The sequence below is a fragment of the Pelobates fuscus genome, chromosome 7, assembly GCF_036172605.1.
Source record: "Pelobates fuscus isolate aPelFus1 chromosome 7, aPelFus1.pri, whole genome shotgun sequence".
NCBI lineage: Eukaryota > Metazoa > Chordata > Amphibia > Anura > Pelobatidae > Pelobates > Pelobates fuscus.
In genome coordinates, this window is record NC_086323.1 from 165,344,987 (window position 1) to 165,353,462 (window position 8,476).

The 8,476-nt window shown below is 42.1% G+C and overlaps 1 protein-coding gene across 3 annotated transcripts in view; it reads left to right on the forward strand.

Annotated features, from left to right (window-relative positions):
• ERC2 (ELKS/RAB6-interacting/CAST family member 2) overlaps positions 1–7,955 on the forward strand; it is a 1,126,181-nt gene extending 1,118,226 nt beyond the window's left edge. For all 3 annotated transcript variants that reach the window (XM_063426897.1, XM_063426898.1, XM_063426899.1), the window contains one exon: positions 4,551–7,955. The gene's annotated coding sequence lies outside the window, so the exon portion shown is untranslated. The remainder of the gene's footprint in view (positions 1–4,550) is intronic.
• The last annotated feature ends 521 nt before the right edge of the window (positions 7,956–8,476 follow it).

Sequence of the window (8,476 nt, forward strand, 5' to 3'; positions counted from 1 at the left end):
AATATATAGCGGCCAGGATCAGGAAGCCCCTGGATAAAACAACCAGGAATAAGTTAAGAGCAGAGTGCCCACGCCCAACGGTCCCCGATATGGCTTGCGCCACACCGGAGGTGGACCCTAAGATTGCCCAGTTCCTGGGTAAAGCAGGCTGGAAAGCCAAAAAAGGGCTGGACTACTCCTTACGCCACTGCCAGGACAAGGTGCTTGACTCCTTGGGCCCCAGCGCAAAAATCTTCGACTTAGTCGAAGCGACACTCTCAGGTGGCGCACCACTAGATCCCTTAGAGATCCGAGAGTGGGCGCAACGCTCTATTTGCCTCATCGGCAACTCCAATGCCGCACTTAGTACTGAGAGGCGGAAAACAATTCTCATGAAAATAGACCCTAAACTGGTCAACATGGCCATAACCGAGCCTGGACCCCAGGCAAAAGGCCTCCTTTTCGGAGACAATTTTGTAAAAGAGCTGGGCAACTACGTGAGCACATTTACAGCCATAGATAAGGCACAAACAAACCTGAAACGGGTGTTCTCCCCAAAGGTTTTTGGAGGGGCTGGCAGGTACAAGGGCCGCCTGTCCAGCCGCCCATCACGGAGCTCCCATCGGGGCTACCGAGGCCCCACTACTCCAAGGTTCCCGCAGACGGAGACCAGAACCCCCGCACCTTTCTTCCCGGTCAGGGGCAGATCGTGGCAGCCCAGAGGACACAGGGGTTCCACATACGGCCGACGACCTTATGGTAAGTGCTTTCCCCCCTTCCCTCTCTCGTACCTCACACGTGGGGGGCAGACTTTCAAAATTTATCGGGGCATGGCACAGACTCACGTCCGATGCCTGGATTCTCAACACAGTAACAGGGTACCACATAGAATTCGTAAAGGACCCAACCCAATCCGTAATACCAAGGCGGATGGTGTTCACCCCACGGGACAGAGAACTCGTGTCGAAGGAAATCAGAGCACTGGAGGAGAAGGGAGCGATCTATCAGGTCGCACCTCACTCCCCTGGCTTCCTGAGCAACCTGTTCCTGGTCCCCAAGAAAGGCGGTGGGGTAAGACCAGTGATCAACCTACGCCCGCTCAATACGTTTGTAAGATACCACCATTTCAAAATGGAAGGGATTCATTGCCTACGAGATCTTCTCAGGCTGGGGGATTGGATGGTCAAGCTAGACCTCCAAGATGCATATCTCACCATCCCCATTGCGAAGGAATGTCAACACCTCCTTCAATTCCGCTGGGACTCTCAGACGTGGAGGTTCCAGTGCCTACCGTTTGGCCTATCATCAGCACCATGGTGCTTTACAAAACTGTTAAAACCAGTGGTTGCGCTGCTACGCAGCAGAGGGGTTCGCATGATCATATATCTGGACGATATGCCGATCATGGCACAAGACACCCTACTACTACAACAACACTTATATTGGGCAATAACACTTTTACAAAACCTGGGATTTCTAATCAACTGGGAGAAGTCGGTACTAGTCCCCTCCCAGTCCTTAGAATTCCTAGGATTCGAGATAGGGGCGGTCTTAGGGACCCTAAGCCTACCACCCTCAAAGATAAAAATCATCAAGAAGGAGATCCGCAGAACATTGGCTCGTCCAATACTCACGGTCAGACAACTAGCCAGAATAATTGGACTCCTTTCCGCTTCCATACAAGCGATCTTCCCGGGACCCCTGCACTACAGGGCCCTACAGAGACTAAAAGCCGCACAACTACGCTCAGGACACTCCTACTCAGACTCTGTGCCACTCGATCACACAGCCAAGGAGGAGCTCAAGTGGTGGCTACAGCACATGGAAGCGTGGAACGGCAGAGCAATCTTCGGCAACAACCCGGATTGCGTAATAGAATCAGATGCCAGCACACGGGGCTGGGGAGCGCGCTGTGGACATACCTCCACAGGCGGAAAATGGTCCCAAGCGGAGAGGACACTACATATCAACAGCCTGGAATTAATGGCGGGATCGTTCGCGCTAAAGAGCCTGCTGGGCCCCGCGACACATTGCTCCATCATCCTGAGGATGGACAACGTATCAGCCGTACAGTACATCAACCGCCTCGGCGGCACCAAGTCCAAAATCCTGGCAGACTTAGCCACAGAATTTTGGCAGTTTTGCTTAGAACGCAACATAACAGTACGGGCCGAATACATCCCGGGACTTTCAAATACCGTAGCGGATTGGAACTCCAGACACCTACGGGATACCAGCGATTGGCGCCTGAACCGAGAGACGTTCCTACGATTGCAAACACTATGGGGTCCGATGTATATAGACCTGTTTGCGTCGCGGTTGAATGCACAACTCCCAGAGTTCTTCAGCTGGAGACCGGACCCAGACGCATTGGCTACGGACGCGTTCCTACAACCATGGCCGAACAAACGATTATACGCGTTCCCTCCGTTCGCTCTGCTGGCACGAACACTAGTACACCTAGACCGTGCACGGACGTCCCTAGTCCTCATAACCCCATTCTGGACTGCACAGCCTTGGTTCCCTTCACTTATGGAGATGTCCATAGATCTGCCCAGAATGCTACCCGAGAACCCACGTCTCCTTTCAGACCCAGATGGGAACCCACACCCTCTGATGACGCAGGGACAACTCAAATTGTTAGCATGGCTTCTTTCCGGGGACCCTGGGTCGTGCCAAACGTTCCGCAAACAACTCTCGAACTTCTGGCGGGAGCCTGGGCTCCTGGAACACGGAGATCCTACTCTAAAGCTTGGAACATCTGGAGTGGTTGGTGCATGGAACAACACGTGGATCCCGTATGTGCCTCTGTAAACCACCTGTTACGTTTTATTACACACCTATACGACCAAGGATTAGCATACCGAACCATCAATGTATACAGGTCAGCAATATCCGCTGGACACAAGGGCATAGAAGGATTCCCAGCGGGTAAACATCTGTTGGTATGCAGACTCTTACGCGGAATTCGATTGGCAAGACCACCACGACCCCGATATAGTACAGTATGGGACGTGAATTTGGTCTTAAACCTTTTGGAACAATGGCCACAGAACTCTGACCTCACGATGAAACAACTATCAGCAAAACTGGCCATGCTCTTATGCCTAATATCCTGCAAAAGAGTCTCGGATGTCAGGGCACTGGACGTCGACGCACGCACGTTTACTCCAACAGGAGTAACGTTTAATATTTCCAGACGTACTAAATCAGCGACATCATCAATATCTTATCCGGCATTCCCCCACAACAAAAAACTGTGCCCAATAGCCTGTCTCAAAGAATATGAGACACGGACACAGGCATTTCGAAACCCTGGACATCATGAATTATTTCTGGCCATCAACTCACCACATCAGCCAGTATCTTCAATAACGATAGCCCGATGGGTGAAGTGGATAATGACCTCTGCAAACATAGATACCTCAGTATACGGAGCGCACTCCACTAGAGGAGCTATGGCATCTAAAGTATTCAACTTGGGATGCAGGCTGGAAGACCTATTACGGACAGCAGATTGGTCTCGAGAATCCACCTTTAAGGAATATTATTTTCACCCTACAGACCACGTATCATCAACAGTCATTGCACAGCTTTGAACTAGCATAATATGAGCCTCCGTGTCCTTTAATAAAATTACCAGATTTTACTAATTACATGACGTAAAGTCATGATTTTATAAAGGACACGGAGGCGAATATTGGCCCACCCGGTAAGTATATCAAGCCTATATCGGCGAAAGAAAAGGGAAACTCCCACCCAATAAACAATAAAATAAGGGTCATTGTGGTGTTTTCTTTTGTCTAGACTTAATTCATTTATATAGAATAACAGTTGCTTATATACTTGTGAGTCTGTAGTATCTAATACATATAGTAAGATTTAGTCACTACCATTGTGACAAACAGTTCCTAAGATCACATTTTACCACTTTTTTCTCTATCCCATTACAGCTTAATCCACAATAAGCGACACCATGGATGACCAGTTGTCACCACAGTTCACACAGACAAGTTCCTACAAGTTCGATATGAGAATGTTCGACACAACGGATAAAGTGTTCCAGTGTCTTCTCAAGTTATAAAGATACAGCTTCGGCATGACCAAAGAAAGAGGGAAAGGAAAGGTCACATGAGTAGTTATAGATAGAAGGACTGTTCCTATTGGCTAAGGGTATAATGTTGTGTTAACCCTTGGAGAACCTGTTAAAACTTTTTTCTATGAATGTTTATACCTTCTCTTTGCTGCTGAGGTATAATAAAGAAAGAGATAAGCATAATATTCGCCTCCGTGTCCTTTATAAAATCATGACTTTACGTCATGTAATTAGTAAAATCTGGTAATTATATTGTATTAATGTGCATGTAAGTGCTAGAGTTTATAAGCTGCATGTGCATAATCTATGGAATATCTATGGGAATCCCATTTAAAGTTGCAAATGGGTTGTTTTGACATATTGTGAAAAGGTTGTAGTATAATAAGCAGTCGGTGGAATGGATCCTTGTTTAATGCATGTGTGAAGTTTTGTCATCCTCTAAAACACAGATTTTGTTTTGTTCTTTTTTTTCCAGTTAAAGAGCAAGATGCAGGAGGATAATTCTTATCCAATAAAGATCTCCGATTAAAACTGCTGGATTCGGGCACCTGTGACCAACACGTTAACGAGCACTTCTGCGAAAGCTACAGTATGATGTGATGTACTACACATGGCTGTCACATGGTCCAAACACACAGGAGCCTCTTTTACAACTTAGAGCAGTAGAAAATAAAATCCAGGAGATTTACATTACAAGATACCTTCACCAATTCTGCCTGTATTCTAAGCTGCCATCTTTAACGCATTTGATTATAGAATGGTGTTTTGAAAAGTTTTTTGATGATGTTGTCTGTAGTCTTTCTAAACTCCTGTTCCCGGTAAAAGTCCTACTCTTTCCTTATTTCGTAGCATTGCTGTAAATAGAGATATGCAAACTATTCACAGTTCGTCTCCCAAAGAAATTAAAACATTTCCCAAATGTTGACCATCATCTAAATGGTTGTTTGAGTACTTCAAATGTGGTCGTCACTAAACGATTTTGAATTAAAACAATACGAGACTATGCATCATGTATCCAAAGAACAATTGGTTTCCACTTTTTGAACATGGACACATATCTTATACTTTCCTAAAATGGAGACTTTACTGTGGTCTCCCTCTATTATAAAGTGTGTTCCAAACCTGAACTCAACCACAGTTTTCCCACAACAAATACATTTTGTGTCCTGTAAAAACAGCCAGATTTGTCCAAATGAACTTGCGTGGAACAGTTTGCTAATCTCTAATTATAATGAGCCAAAGATCAAAACACTAAAAAGGTTTGTAGCCATACTGAGTCACCACAGGTGTATTCTGTTGCCCCATTCCCTGCAATGTTTAACTAAAACTTACCTCTGACATTGACCTTGAAAACCTTTAGGGATAGACCATCTGCTATAAATGGCTTGCAGGTATCTGAAGACCTTAACGTTTTCAATGTCAATCCTGTGTGTGTCTATAAAGCAATGTTACAATGTACTCTGGGCCAGGCTGGGACCAATGTAAAGGCAATATTGACCATTTGAGTCTTTTAACGGGAGTCAACTCCTTTGTCGCCATTGGAGGCATACAGTCCTATGTCTTTAAGGGCATTGCGTGTGTCTCCAGCAGGGAAGGGGTTATATTTATATATAATAAACTATGGTGTGTTTTTCTGTTATTGCAAATGGAAATGTGGTAAATTAAATTTTGATATATACCAACATTCACAGAGCTCAAAAATGAACTGAAGTGTTGATATAAATGTTTGCAGCATATGTGCTCAAAGAAACGTTCTCTCTCCAAAGAATGTTGGTGTACAAAATAACATAGTATGTGGCTTATTACAATATAAGACTGTTTTAAATGTACATACCTAGTACCTTTATTTTATATTGGTTTTTTTTTTTTTTTTTAATGGACCTATCTAGTAGAAAAAAAAAGTTATTTACGTTAATCAGTTCAGCATAAAACCCTTTGTTTAAAGTAGAGTTTTAAAAATTAGATTTCAACTTCATTTAGCCTCTCTCTTGTATTTAGAACGCTTTAAAATTCCCATAATGCATATGGCCTCATCTTCCTGACTGACTGCTCATGTGTATTGTGTATTGTGTATTTTTACTCATTGTAACATTTCATGACTGATGCAAGTAGGAAAAAAAATGGAAGGGTCGTTAATGCCACACAAATAATGAGATCCAAGACAATGTAAAAAAACAAAACAAAAACTGCAAAATGAAACACTGTGTATAGAGGAGTTCTGCTGATTAATGTAAACATTTTGCCTTAGATCCACTTTAAATGAGAAAATATATAACTTTTTTATATTTAACTTTTATCAGAGTTGGATCTAGGACTACCACATTCAACATGTTTTCACACGCGCCATATTGCTACTTTGTGCTGATGGATAACATATGAAAAGTGGTGCCGTTTAATAAGCTGCAATGATGGGAAAAAAAGTTGAGTTTACTTTCCTTAGGATCCCTTTTTGAATAATGGATTTCTTGCCTAAATTAGATGGTCCCGACATGTTTGCTTGCAAGTACATTAGCACAAAGAAGTCGTCATTTGTCCAAGAGAACATGGTAGCTCTGGCAAGCCTAACTGGACCAAAAGCATGAAAGAATAACAGGGAAATTTAAAAACTTCTGTTCTACAGAGAGATAGGGGGATAAAGTATGCCAATATGTTTACATACCTCCTAACATTTCAAATGGACAGAGAGGGGCACTTTAGTTTTGGGCGTGTGGCCAGAGGCGGGCTGTTCTGAAAAATTTAAGGTGACTTACTAATAATTTAATGTAATTTTAGTAAGAACAACTACACAAAAAAAGTATTTAACCAGGAAAGGTACGTTCAGATTACTCTGGTTTCTGTATCTCATTTATACAGACTGATTTCTAAACACATTTATTGTAATTTAAGGACACATTACTGTGAGTATTATTGCTGTGGAGCTCTTAGAAAAGAGGAACAGAGGGATTTGGCCCAAAATAGATATTGCTTTCCCAAATAAGGACAGATGGGAGGGACTCCACCCATTGTACAGCGCTACGAAATCTGATGGTGTTCTATAAATAAAATAAAATAATAATAATAATGATGTGTATAATATTTGATGGGCAACCAGTTACCATGATTAGCAGCCATGATGTAGAGATACGGATTTCCATATCACTCTTCACCGCCACCAAAACCTGTATATTAAGAAGAATAAAAACAAAACATACAATTATGTGAAAGGAACTCTCCAAGCACCATAACAACTGCAGCTTATTGTAGTGGTTACTGTGCTAGGAAGCTATTGGTGAAATGGAGAAAAAAAAATAAAAAAATGACGGATTCTCAGCCCCCAAAGCCCACAGCCTCTGCTTGAGATGCTATAATAAAGAAGTTTCACTCACTATTATTCATCGAAAAACATTTGTACAAGTCATAAGCATCTAATTAGGATTGCTCGGATATGCCTCTTTAAATGGTAACCTTAGAACTTATGTACAAAGTTCTAAGAGATTTACAGGGCTAGTCACTGTGAGAATTCAAAGTGAATTTCAAATTCAAGGTTCAAATAGTCAAAACTGGAATTATCATCAAAATCAGCTTTGCTTCTGGTTTGATAATATGGCCCTAAATTTGGAATTTACTTTCAGTTCTTTGAAATGCTCACATTAGTGAAAACTCCTGCACAGTAAAAGTAAACTCCAAGAAAAACGTCCGACATCAGAAAACTAAATTTCAGAAACATCTAGTGTCTGCCACTCAAGATTCAGAGGACCACCGGCTCCAGGTAGTTGACTGACAAACACAGACTTTGGAAACCAAAACCACCAGACACAGCAGTTTGCGTCTGTCCGTGTAACACTTGTTCTATACAGAGTTTCCAAAAAGTCTATTTCTAAGTTAATGAAATCTGCAGCAACCGAATTCGCTCTTGAAGAATAAAAATAAAAAAATAACAAAACACAACAAAACACATTTAATGAATCCTGTAAGTTCACCAGCATTTGTTTTATATTAAAATAAAATCGCAACACACACACAAATACAATTAGATTATAGAGAGGGGGGTTTCCCCTTCCAAATTTTTTTTTGGACAGAATGTTGCTTGAAAAACATACTAGGATTAGAGAAGAGGATTGTCTCCAGTCCTTGAGGGCCATAGACATATCAGATTCACAGAATAATCTTTAGCATATTGCTCAGTAATGCACAATCTTAAAATGTTTGATTATACTTCGAATTTATCTGTAAACTTTGGCAGGATTGCTGCATTATAGAGTCCAGTTTTACACTCTGATCTCGAATGATATCATTGTCTTATTTGAATAAATAAAAAAAAAAAATATAAAAATGATAAAGTACAGTCTAAGCACCAAAATCAATTCATATTAAAGGAACTTCTATAGTGTTAGAAATACATGCAGGTTTTCCTAACACTGT